Here is a 14,356-nt window from a genome sequence, read left to right as displayed (position 1 = left end):
CTTTGTTCTGAATTATTTAAAGGGGTTCAAGTCATGAGAAGCCTTCTCTAGATTTTTTGGTACTGCAGATGACAAAAGGAGAAAGGAGGTAAAGGATAGAAGAGAGTAAATGAAATAACAATTTTTATTTCTTTTTTTTGAGGCAGGAAGCAAACACAGAAACCAAACACATGGTTGTTTTCTCCTCTTTTTTTTTTTCTTTTTGCTTTTGCAGCTGCTAGGAATTTTGGCCAAATTAGAGAGGCCTTGTTACCCATAATTTGAAATTCTCACTCAGATTTGATCAAGTCAGGTAGAGCTGGTCAAATCCAATGGGAGAAAGAATAGAACAAATAACAAGAAACCCCAACAAAATGATCACTGAGTCTTCTAACGGTAAGGAGAAATGAAGACCAACTAGTTGTTAATCTTAACTGTAGCCAAGACAAACCCTAATTCAGTTACTTACCTAGGAATGGATCTCAGGCTGAAGACTGCTCTCTACCATCCTAGAATCAGAAAAAAAAAAAAAAAAAAAATCATCTTCCCTGTTGGAAGCTACCCCAAACTCCATAAAGGAGTTACCGGCCTTACGTTGTCATGAAAACAGTAAAAACTTGGCCCCCTTGTGTTAGAAGCATGTAAAACTCCAAAAAAAAAGAGGAGTTGTACAGCAAAATAAACTTTAACTCTTGACCAAATTTTGGGAAATCAAGGATTCTCTGGAGGGGGTGTGTTCAGACCTCAACAAATTGTCCTATTGGTTTGAGCCATAAAGTTAGCTCATGGTGGTCCCAAAGACCAAAAGGAGATTTGTCAAAGGTCTGGGGAATCTCCACTCAGAATCCCTCAGTGGTTACCACATGTGAACCCTGAAAATTTGGGACAGGTCTCAATTAATTTAGAAAGTTTGTTTTTCCAAGGTTGAGGATGAGCACCTGTCACACAGCCTCAGGAAGTCCTGTTGACGTGTGCCCATGGTGGTTAGGATAGAGCTTGGTTTTATACATTTTAGGGAGACAGGAGACATCAATCAATATATGTAAGAAGTACATTGGTTCAATCCAGAAAGTCAGTGTATTATTCTGTTTTCACACTGCTAATAAAGACATATCCAAGACTGGGAAATTTACAAAAGAAAGATGTTTGATTGAACTTACAGTAAGGCTGGGGAAGCCTTACAATCATGTTGGAAGGCAGGGAGGAGCAAGTCACGTCTTACATGAACAGCAGCAGGCAAAAAGAGAGCTTGTGCAGAGAAACCACCATTTTTAAAACCATCAAATCTCATGAGACCCATTCATTGTCACGAGAAGAGCACAGGAAAGACTCACCCCTGTGATTCAATCATCTTCCACTGGTCCCTCCCGCAACACGTGGGAATTTTGAAAGCTACAAGATGAGACTTGGGTGGCTACACAGAGCCAAGCCATATCAGGCAGGGACAACTTGAAGCAAGGAGGGGGCTTCCAGATCCCAGGTAGGTGAGAGACAAATGGTTGCATTCTTTGGAGTTTCTGGTTAGCCTTTCCAAAGGAGGTAACCAAAATCTTCATCTATCTCAATGAGCAGAGGGATGATTTTGAATAGAATGGGAGGCAGGTTTGCCTTGAGTAGTTACCAGCTTGACTTTTTCTTTTAGTTTAGTAATTGTGGGACCCCAGGATGTTCCTTTCCCTAGTGTATACTCTAAAACAGTAAATTTTATATTGTGTGTTTCACCATGATTAAAAAAAAAAAAAATCTCACCACAAAGAACAAAGAAAAAAAGATGAAAAGGCATCTACAACAAGAATGATTTTTTTTCTAGGCATCTTAAAGATCAAATGATAAAGCAGGGTAAAAACAGTGCATATTTCAAATAATTTTATCTACAATTATATTTTGCCCTAGAGACAGCTAGTTTAAATCTAGCATAGTTTTAGATTGTTAATAAGCATTGGGTGAGTGTGCAAAAGAAGGAATAAAATCATTAACACGTAGTCTATTTTTAACATTAAAAAGCAAAACAAGATTTTAAAGAATCAGGAAAAATATAACAGCATTAATTTTGCAGATTTAACCTCCCCTCTCCTTCCCTCCCCGCTTCTCTCCTTCCCTTCCCTCCCCTCTTCTCTCCTTTCCTCTCCTGAAACTGTTAAGCAACCTAGCAATCCGGTTACTTTTCTCGTCTGAGCTTTCATGAACTGGAATCGTCTGAAACAAAACTCCCGGCCTCAAGGATATAATTATCTGGAAATTGACCCATTTCCACAGTGTTTCGCCTAAACCTCAATAATGCAGCAACAAACAGTGTGCTATAACATGGTATCAAATTCTCAAATAAAATGCTCTTAGAGGACTAGAAATTTCTACATATTAAAAATTTAATATTTTTATCACAAAAAATATAACTGGTCTTTTTTACTTTCTGAAACTCAAACTGAGAAAAAAAATTGTTAGTTTCTAACAAATTATATAAAATTGATTTGCAGTGGTGGCTAAAGTTCTTATTAAGAACAGTTCATTCCCAGCTTGCAAAATTTCTGTTTAATAGATGTTTTTCTGCCAAAGAATTTATTGTATATTGTAATTGGTGCATATAACTCTATACCAACAATGGCACATTAATTATTTTTATATGAATTATCTAATTTTTCTGCCCATGTTAATCAACATATTTGGATAATTTCAATATCCACTTTGGTTTTTAATTATATAAATTCATAATGTAAACAATCTTTTGTCTGGCCCTTAACTGCATAATGTTACCTTACTTGATTTTATAAATAAATGTGTTAGGTAGACAGGGCAGACATTACTGTCCTTACTTTTTTTCTCTCCAGAAGAAACAATTTCAGATTTTATCTTCTATAAAGTAGCCCCAAAGACTCAGTCCTAGTGTAGAACTCTTTATTACATTATCAGTTCTAATTCTAGGATTCACTCCTTGTTTGTTTTCATTTGGTGTTGTAAGAAACATTTTCAATGACTTCAAAGCAACATATCTTTATCACTAAAAGTCTGGAAATAGAGAACTGTGATAAGAATATAAGACTCAGCTTTAACCTCATCACTTAGAGAATAATTAAAACTGAGAATAATTTTTGGAAGAAGCACACTTTCAGCCTTTTTATATAATCCTAGAGAGATCAAAATTGACAAATACATGGTATGTCAAAAAATGGGCATAAAAACCAAACAAAACTTCCATCTACTTCAGGTTTAAAAGTGTCTCTGGTAAATATTGTCAATGCAAAACATAAACTTCCACCAGTCCCTCTTAAGATGTTTCCCTCCTTCCATTCCAAAGTGACTTTTGAGGTCAGAAGTAAGTTTATGTATCCTTTTGCATTGTAGGGAAGATTCTGAAGGATTTTCCTCTTTCTGGAGGCTCCTTCTGACTTCCAATTGAAGTATATCTCATTCGTCCTGTTCGCACCTTGCTGAGACCAGCTCGGCTGGGGAGACCGTAACCCAGTGGCGCTAGAGGAATTAAAGACACACATACAGAAATATAGAGGTGTGGAGTGGGAAATCAGGGGTCTCACAGCCTTCAGAGCTGACAGCCTCGAACAGAGATTTACCCACGTGTTTATTAACAGCAAGCCAGTGATAAGCATTGTTTCTATAGATTATAGATTAACTAAAAGTATTCCTTATGGGAAACAAAGGGATGGGCCAAAATAAAGGGATGGGTTTGGCTAGTTATCTGCAGCAGGAACGTGTCCTTAGGGCACAGATTGCTCATGCTATTGTTTGTGGTTTAAGAACACCATAAAGCAGTTTTCCGCCCTGGGGGGACCAGGTATTCCTTGCTCTCATTCTGGTAAACCCACAACCTTCCCGTGTGCACATCATAGCCATCACGAACATGTCACAGTGCTGCAGAGATTTTGTTTATGGCCAGTTTTGGGGCCAGTTTGTGGCCAGATTTTCCAACAGCACCTAACACACAGCAGCTTATGCAACTCCTGGACTATTCTCTTCTATTCTCTTGGCCACTTCCAAAAAGCACTTGCATGTCTCTTCCCAAGTAGACCCATAAGTTTGGCTCTTGATGGACCTGCTCTAGTGCAGCCACATCCTTCATCAGAGTATCAGTCCAAGGTTATCCACCCCTCTCTTGAGCAACCAGTCAGGTACCATATCTTCCACTAGGTGACATAAGAAATAGACCTCCTCCACAATATGCCAATGTATTGGGTTTGCTAATAATCACACTATTTCTAAACTGCTGTTTATCCTCATATTGGCTTGTTGTGTTTCTCAAAGGCTTGACTTTTTCTTTCCCTGAGAAGTGAGGAGTAATCTCTCCATGCTTTAGAATCTTCCTATATTATTATGTTGATATCAGCATGATTCCTTGTGTGGAGGAAGGATAATCATATCAGATAACTTGTTCTTGGCTGATTCTCTCCCGTAAATCTTCTGAGTCTTGGAAGAGCATCCTTTTACCCTTTTCTCTCTCACTACCTTTATATCATATACAGGCATCTTTCACTTTATACAGATGCAGGGTACCATAAAAATGACAATGCAAAACAAGATCATGCAAAGCAATCTTAATAATCAAAGGGAAAATTGTGATTGCTCCCTGGCATTTAAAAATTTATGTTAAAACATCAAAAGCTTTTTATTGTCAATGACAAATGTATAGGAATGATAACAATAATAGAGCTGTTTTTCATTTAGCACAATGTACATGAAAAAAATCGGAAACATTGAGACCTAAAATATTTTATTTATTTGTAAAAAAATAAAATAAAAACAACAACAACAACAAAAACAAAAAAAACAAAAAGAAAACTTGAGTAGTTTGGACAGATTGTCTTCTTTTACTTATCATAACTTATGATAATTAGTGAACACTTTTACCATGCCTTCAAAATTGTTATATTTCTTTCTAAGTTTGGAATAGCTCCAACATTTTCTCCTTTGTGCCCTCGATGTCATGCAATATCTTCAAGAGTTCCTTTAATGTGAAGATTTCTGCTGGTGTCAGTTCCTCTGGGACATCTTCATCCTTTTTGTCAAAACCACTTTCCTCATTTATGTCGGTAAGTTCACCTTCACTCAGTTCCTCAGGCTGTGTCTATAGTCTCTCCAATGGCAGCAGTGTCAACACTCCCACAGCCAGTTCTTTCTTTTATAACTCCATTCACTTTCAATAAGAATTTCACTTCCAGCATTACCACTTTTTGTTTCTTTGCTGCACTTTAATCTTTTTTCGCCATTTCTCTCATTGGATTATACATTTTTGTAAAATGTAAGATGGCTTTATCATTGGGAGATCAGGAGGCAGCACAACCACATGCTTTGCTGTCTGTGCATGAACATGCAGTTGCACAGAGCTCAGTCACTGACAGATTGTGAAAGAAGTGATGTGATTGGCCACTGATCATGAGGCACATCTTCTATATAGTGAAATGTCAACTGAAGAACTAGTGGTGAAGTTTATGTTTTACCTGATTACTCATAATTCATATACTATAGTGACTAAAATTTAAATCATCTTTCTGGGGGACTGGTGTTATTTAACTAAACTGTGGTATCTGGAATTCCTGCATATCAGAACTGTGCCAAAAGAAGTTTGCCTGTGTTTTTCTTTTTTTTTTTTTTTTTTTTTTTTTTTTTTTTTTTTTTTTTTGAGACGGAGTCTCGCTCTGTCGCCCAGGCTGGAGTGCAGTGGCCAGATCTCAGCTCACTGCAAGCTCCGCCTCCCGGGTTTACGCCATTCTCCTGCCTCAGCCTCCCCAGTAGCTGGGACTATAGGCGCCCGCCACCTCGCCCGGCTAGTTTTTTGTATTTTTTTAGTAGAGACGGGGTTTCACCATGTTAGCCAGGATGGTCTCGATCTCCTGACCTCGTGATCCGCCCGCCTCGGCCTCCCAAAGTGCTGGGATTACAGGCTTGAGCCACCGCGCCCGGCCTTGCCTGTGTTTTTCTTACCCTGGGTGGCCTTCACAATCCTGTTTCCAGAGGCTATAAGTGTGGAACAGCTGCAGAGAAAGAAATTGAACTAGGAAAAGCAAAAATTATTAGAAAATAGTTGAAAAATACTGACTTTATTTTATTAAAATATCGTTGATACCTACATAGTTGCTTAACATAGTGTTTATGACTTTCACATTACTAATATTTACCAACATGATTTTATGACTGCATAATATTTCCTCCGACAATAATAAATTTTACTGAGTGTTTCTACGTACCGGATACTGTCCCAAATGCTTATAGTATTATCTAATTTAATGCTCTTAATATTTTGAGATGGGTACTATTACTACCTATTTCATTTCGTAAATTACAAAATCAAGGTACAAAGAGATTAAATTCATACTCAAAGATGTACAACTTACAAGTGAGAAGCTATGATTTGAATTCAAGCAATATGATTCTCGTGCCCTGTCCTCTTTTTTACTAGGCTATACTACCATATTAGTTATTCATTCTAAACCCTTTTGATGGGTACTTAGACTTTTTTCCTGCTATCTTTATACAGAAATTTTTGTATACATTCATAATTTTACTTTAGCAAAAAAGAAAGAAAAATCCATTACTTGAATTACTGCATCAAATTTTATAGATCTTTTCAAGGTTTTCAGTTGCATTTTGCAAATCACTTTAGAAAATATTTGTATCAATTTATATTTTTATAAGAAATGCATTAGATTGCCCATTTAGAAAACCCTCACCACCTAAAATTGTTGCACATATTTTTGGTGGCTGTTGTAGTTTTCTTTTGCCAATTACTGTCATTCTTTGCCTATTTTTAATTGGGTCTTTTTTCAAGTTTTTAGTATATGTTTTATATAATAACGATAACAAGATCTTATTTTGTATCTTGGATGTATTCTAACCATTTCAGTACTATTTTAGCCAGCTATTGGTGTTTATCGGAAAGCCGTGTTTTTTGCATATTATTTTGCAACTGTTCTGTTTATTGTATGAAGCAGAGACATTGTGAAAATAGTATAAAATGAGAGTCAGTAAAAAAGAACAGCTATGATAATGAGGTTAGGATTTATGGCAGGACTGTATGGGTTTGTTTTAAAATTCAATATATAAAGTAAAAGTGGACATATAATGTAAAATTAGAATTATCCAGAGTAACTTAACTCAAAGTTCTGAGCAGACCTACAAGGAATCAGTTAGAGAATCTATTACCATGGCTAAGGACTAAAGGCAGAACAAAACTGGCAGCAGAATTGTGATTTAATGCTGAGTTATAAAAATGTGGGCTTAGGATTTCACCAACACAGGGGTCAGAGACTAAGGCAGATGTGGACTGGCAAACTGCAGGGGCCAGGGACTTGATTAAGTTGAATCCTCCCTTAATTAATCCATTTAAGTTGAACCCTCCCTTAATTAATTACATCACATCCAATCAGACAGGTCAGAGTGGTAATAATAGCATTTATATAGATTTTGCATATTATAAAATTAAATGAAGAGGTGACACAATCAGGTGATTTATTTATATAATGCAAAGTAAGCCTTTCAGACTGACAATCATGGAGTTCCCTGCTTTTTGAGAACTTTGGTCTATCTACCTTCATGACAGAGTCCCACTCATAAAACTAACCTTAGAATTATTAATACTATCAGATTATGTAATTGTGATTGCATGACCCTACCACTTCTTCCACCTTTTCAATTACTGACTCCTTTGTGCTAATTAATCATTTCAGACCTCTGATTTTGTTTTATACTAATGGTAACATAATTTTTAAAAATAATATTTACCTATATGGATAATACTTTAATTGTGTGAATGTCAGAATAATACAAATAATACCACAGAGAAATTGACAGAGATGATAATTCCAGTTTGGTAGCAATCAGTACTAGACTTTGTCTTTATGGTTCTAATAACTGATTATGGTGTTTTTTCTTTTTTTCTTTTTTCTTTTTTTTTTGATACAGAGTCTCGCTCTGTCGCACAGGCTGGAGTGCAGTGGAGCAATCTTGGCTCACTGCAAGCTCCGCCTCCCGGTTGATTATGATTTTTAAATGCTATGTCACTGCTTTGATGGGTGTAGGACAAAGTTAGTAAGTGCCCAAGTGCCCCTAAAGTGGTCCCTTCCAAGCCAATTTATCTCAAGGTATGTTTATATTTTATCATAAAATAAATGTAATTGTAAAAATCTGATTAATTTTAGAGTATTTGATATGCCATGTTTTCCTTTCCTGTCATCATAAATGGAATCCTCATTCTTAAGAGCCTTCCTTAGTTCCCTGAACATTTAAGAGGATCAACTTGACAAGAAGAATAATTTTCAAGCTGCTTTAAATTTCTACATTGCACTTTGCTATAAAATTCACTTACCGGATTCTTAAAAATGTATAATAATGCCACATCACATGGTATTTTTGTCCAAACATTGAAAGAAAATGTTTCATATTTTGTTTGTTGACTATAGAATGCTCTGAAGAGTGCCACAAAGATTATTTCAATTTTGCAGTAGCCAGTCTAGTGAGTAATCTATAATTTAGCACATATAAGTGATACTGATTTACATAATTTAATCATGCAGAGATTACTAAATTACCAAAGGCTGCGGAGTCTTATTAAAGGAAGTATATACATTTCAATTTATTAGTTTCTTACCTTATAAGAACATCTCCCAGTTGAATCAGAAATTATAATTAAAATTAGCATAACAAGGGGATTTTACAGACTCTAAAATAAATGTGTTATTTGTTATCAACTCCATTGAGCTGTTCCCAAATTATCACTTTATGCAAAAGAGTACATGCGGTCACTATTTTGTAGCTGAGACATCATTAGCCTTCATTTTTCACCAGATATATTTTCACCTGCGCTCCTTGCAAAGCCCAGGAACTTCAGACTTGTAGAATTACTCTGACCCATTCCTCCAGGTTGATGAAGATGGGAAGCAGCTCTTTCCTACAAGAAATTAACCCATCACCTGCTAACCCCTAAGGTCATATCTAAAGAGCTATTATGCTGTCATTTAAAATTATCTTTCTTATAATAAACCCGTAATAGACCAGTCAGTCATTTTAATATCAAGAAATGTTGATATTGGATATAGGGCATATTTGCATTGCTGAAGAATGTCAGAGCAAATTCTTTCTAAAATGATACTTTCAACTACTGTAGTTGCATTTAAATCATAGGCAATTGAATAGCTCATTTTCTCCTGTAATTTAAAGTTCCATTCCTAGTTTTATTTATAGGAAAAGACCTTAACAAGCATAACTGAGGAAGAATTGAACAGTTACTTTATCTTCTGAGCATCACAAATATTTCTGCTTTAGCTGAATAAATGTATTCCCTAGCCCCTTCCACTCTCCTCTCATCCTCACCCTCCCAACTGCCGAGAATATGTTTGTCTATATTATATTTTGGTTTTGAAAAGTTTTGTAAAATTATAACAGAAAGAAACATGGCTGAACATAATAGAAACTTACAATTACCTCAGTAATACAAAGACAATGCTCCTCTATTTTTTGAGAAAATGTAAATTAGAAAATGCGAGGTTACTGCAGATGAACAATCAAAGATAAATAGTTGGCCAGAGAGCCTACCCCAGAAGAAAACTAATGTATATTTGTGAGCATACTTGATGCAATACAAATCAGCAACGAAGAGCAGCATCAATGATTCAGAGCTGAGAGTAAATTGTTAGAAAACCTGCAAATCGACTAAAAATGATAAATCATCCTGATTAAAGTGTATTATTTGGGACCCTGAAATGTTTTTGTTTCTTCTGCAAATCTACTATTTGCCACTATTTCTTAATAAACACCTATTTTCTGCAGAGTAATGCTAGAATAACTATTCTAAACACTATTTTGATTCTGCCAAACAAACTACTTATCATTTCCTCCACATCACTTCTCAAATATTTCCTTTTACCTAACACAGTGACCTACACATAAGGACATAGTGTTAATATTTATTGACTTCAATGATTGAAAGAATATAGAGTCCTAATCTTTAGAGCCAGCAACAATATTAATTCATTCTACTTCTTTTATCTTTACACTGTGCCTAAAACTGTCATCCACTAATGTAATCAGACTGGTTTCTTTACTTATTGTGTTAGTCTGTTCTCACACTCCTATAAAGAAATACCCAAGACTGGGTAATTTATAAAGGAAAGAGGTTGAATTGACTCACAGTTCGACATGTCTGGGGAAGCCTCAGGAAACTTACAATTATGGCAAAAGGCAAAGGGGAAGCAAGGACCTTCTTCACATGGTGGCAGGAGAGAGAAGAGTGAGGAGTGAAGAGGGAAGATCCCCTTATAAAACTATCAGATCTCATGAGAACTCAACTCACTATCATGGGAATAGCATGGGAGAAACTGTCTCCTTGGTCCAGTCACCTCCCACCAGATCTCTCCCTAGATATGTGGGGATTATGGGGATTACAATTCAAGATGAGGTTTGGGTGGGGACACAGCCAAACCATATCACTTGTCAACAGGCAAACCTACTTGTTTTGTCCCTTGCTTGATAATCCATTGTCATTTTGATTGCATTAAATCTATCAATTTCTCAAAGTAAATTTTAAGCCTCACTCTCCTAATGAGCCTCCTTTAATTTCTCTTTCCCTAATTGTTTATTTCCAATGCCTACCTCTATAATGCACAATTTGTAACCTAAATATTGATATAGGATTGTAATATCTGGCACTGTACACCATTCTTCTTTTGCATTCATCTGTTTTCCAAATAAAATGCTAAACAACTTAAGGATCAATGGAATGTCTTTAATTTTTCATATGCCTATATATAGCTTAGTGAAGTTTTGAGAAGTTCATTATCTACAAAAAAATTTGCAAATAAATAGGAATATGGAATGAAACATATGGGATAAAAGATACCTAGCAGCTACATTATAATCTTTTCAAAATTTGATGTATTTTCCTATTATTAGTAAGTATCTGTGACCACTTTCTTTTTGAAGAGAGGGATGTTTTTTAAATTAACAAATAAAAATTGTATTTATTTATCGTGTACAACATGCTATAAAATATGTATAAATTATGAAATGACTAAAATGAGCTAATTAATATATGCATTACCTCACATACTTATTTTTTGTGGTGAGAATACAGAATGTATTCTCTTATGGTTTTCAGGAATACCATACATTGTTATTAACTGTAGTCATGATATTGTATAATAGATCTCTTGAATTTATTTCTCCTATCTAACTGAAATTTGGTATCCTTTGGGCAACATCTCCCCAAACCCCTTCCTTCTCCAGCTGATAGTAACCACCATTTTACTTTCTGCTTCTATGAGTTCAATATTTAGATTCCACATCTAATTAAGATCATGTAGTATTTTTCTTTTGGTGTGTGGCTTATTTCACTTAATATAATGTTCTCCAGGCTCATCCATGTTGCCTCAAATGACAGGATTTTCTTCTTTTTTTATGGCTGAATAGCATTCTATATCACAGTTTCTTTGCCCATTCATCCATTAGGATCAATCAACACTTAGGTTGATTCCCCAATAGCCAATATGTGGAAGTGTTGATTTCACATCTTGGCTATTGTGAATAACGCTACATCTCAAAACTACATGCAACAATAAATGTGGGCATTACCAAGGGCAGTGGAGAAAGATTGGAATGAATATATTAGAGGGGTGCTCCTCAACCAACTGGCACATATTATATTTGCATTTTTTGAGATTTTACACAATGCAGTGGGAAGGTGTTAGAATTTTGGATCATGAATCATTAATCACAGATCTTTTCAGTGTGCCGCATAAAAAAGTTAAAAATATTGCTCTCTTGAAATAAATAACATGATGTCCCAACAAAAAAATGTATACAGTGTGAAAGTTAAAGGAAGGACAAGAGTTCAGAGACTTTAAAACAATTCATGTTTGAAGAAATATATACAATGTGACTATCATGATTAAAAGATTTTATTGGCAGAGGTAGTGATTAGAAAAATTATATATCACAGCCTTTAAAGGAATTTATTTCAGGAGTACTGAAATTCTGTTTCTCTTTTGTTGTTTGCTTGTTCATGCATGTTTTTGCTTAGTCATTATGTTTTTCAGGATATACAAATTGCACTTAAACATAATTCCAAACCCTGCTTGTATGAAAACAATAAGAGCTTCAGGGTGAGCTGCATTCTTGCAAATAATACAATTCTAAATTTAATCTCAGGTTTCCATAGTCACCTTTGCAGAATAAAAGAGTTATGCAATAAAATTTCACAGTAAAAAATACTTACACACATTTAGGTAAATAACTTTACATTTTAATTTAAAAGTAGGAAGGAAAACAAGTTCATTTCTCTCATTCATTGAAAGCCGTAAACATGTTTTCACTCTTTCTTTTACTGCCCCTGAAAATCAAAATAATGAATAAATATACCAAAGTCAATCAGCTGTTTGATTAAAAAGTAAAAGATAAATTTTCTTAGCCTAGAGCAACAACAGCTTTCTGTTAGTACTCTCAGATACCCCCAGAAACCTGAACAACTAACACGCAATCTCTTTAAATGATCCTCACGGTCTCTCCACAAAGTTGGAAAATAACCTAACGATATCCAACCTGGACTTGGTCCTGACCCACCTAAGACAAGCTAAAGCATCTGGAGGTGAGGTGACAGGATAAGACTCTGCCTTTCATCCATAACACCAGCCTTCCAGAGACCCTGAACTAGCCATCTCCCATCCTTGCCTAACTCATGGAGTCCAAGAGATAATAATGAAGTGGCTCTTATGAACAGAGTCAAAACCTATGTAAAATTCATCCTAGTACTAGTGTTTGGATCCAAGTACAAACTTTTTTTTAATCCATTTCAGCATCTTCTATGCTTCCATATTTACAGATTTTCAGAGCATTGCAGGCCACTGCTGGCAGATATCAAAACCTTGGACTACTGTGATCTCTACTCTGAGGTCTCCTCTAAGGACATCACCATACAACACCTACAGTGTATGGAGCCCTGCCCACCCCGTTTCCCAGAGATATGGTGTTGAAGAAATTCTAGTAAAGAATTTCATGCAAACTTGGTCATGATATGACTGCAGGACTAAACCAGTGGTTTCTCTCTCAGCCGTATAGAAGGATTGGAAGAGAAAAGACATAGATTTATTTGACTGATGCTGTTATAACTGGACAGCTGGTGGTTTTATGTTAGGCATCCACATGTCAACCTTCTCTCCTGGGGTGCTTTAGTGGGTTCTTCTGAGATTCTCTTTGCAGGCTTTTACACCATACTACATCAGCCCTGGAACCATGTGAGTGAGTCACACTTCTACTGACTTCATACAACTCCCACTCTCATCTGAGCTTGGCTCCTATCCCCAGTAGTTTTCCTCCAGTGTTTTGTTTTTTGTTTTTTGTGTTTTTTTTGCTAGAGTCCTCTCAGTTATGCAGGCAATCCTTGTGATAGCTCTTGGCCTTCTTTGGCATCCACCAAAGTTAATATCTAGCTCTTCATCCTATAAAGTATTAGAAATGCCAGCTGCACCTCATTCTGCTCTCTCTCTTCCCTCTGCCTCAATAGGCAGCTCTAGCCAGACTCTCCACACCTTACCTAGAGAGATGGAGCTGCCACACTAGGGGCACATTCCAACTTCTCTGCCACCATGATTCATGAAAACCAGGACTGTGTAAAGCCTGTATACTGGCATTAGTCACTGACATTAATCACTGACACCTAATGGGTATTAAATACATATTTGTTGAATTAATAAATGAATGAATTAGCTTTGGCTGGCTTGATAGAAACTAAAATCCCCATATTCAGCTGGTATACAGTCTCTGGAGGATACTTTGATCGTTTTCATTGGAAATTTTTTTTTCAAATTTCTTTTCTTCAACCTAGGTGTGCCAATTTGAGGAATTCATCTTAAGAAAATAATTCAGGAAGGGCTCACTGATGTGTGTACAAGGATAAGCAATGTCTAATCTAAGCAGAATGAAAATCAACTATGTTCAACAATAGTGGTTTGGTTAAATAAATTATTGTTAATTCAGACATATGGGATATTATCCTGCCATTAGAATTTTTTGTGTAGATGTATGTTACTTGATATGGAAATCACAGCTTGAAAATTTTAAAAAATGATGACTTGCAAACAAATAAACGGTATCAAGCTATTACCTGGAACACAAATGATCTAAGCTCAAATAAAATGTTTTAACATCATTTTAGGACTTACGTTTCAAGCTAAGTAACAATAACAGTAAACACAGATCCATATGTTCTAAAGACCATTAACTATTCCAGCAAGTAACCTACTTTATAAATCTGACCTTTCCCTGTCAGACCATGATCACTAACTTCTGTGAGAAAATAATCATAACTAAAGTTCCTGAAATCCTGTAAGCACCCTTTCCTCTTGGGACTTACTTAAATCCTGACAAAATGATGTCCCTTGAT

This window comes from Rhinopithecus roxellana, chromosome 6 (assembly GCF_007565055.1).
Source record: "Rhinopithecus roxellana isolate Shanxi Qingling chromosome 6, ASM756505v1, whole genome shotgun sequence".
NCBI classification, from domain to species: domain Eukaryota; kingdom Metazoa; phylum Chordata; class Mammalia; order Primates; family Cercopithecidae; genus Rhinopithecus; species Rhinopithecus roxellana.
Note: the sequence above shows the minus strand (reverse complement) of the source record.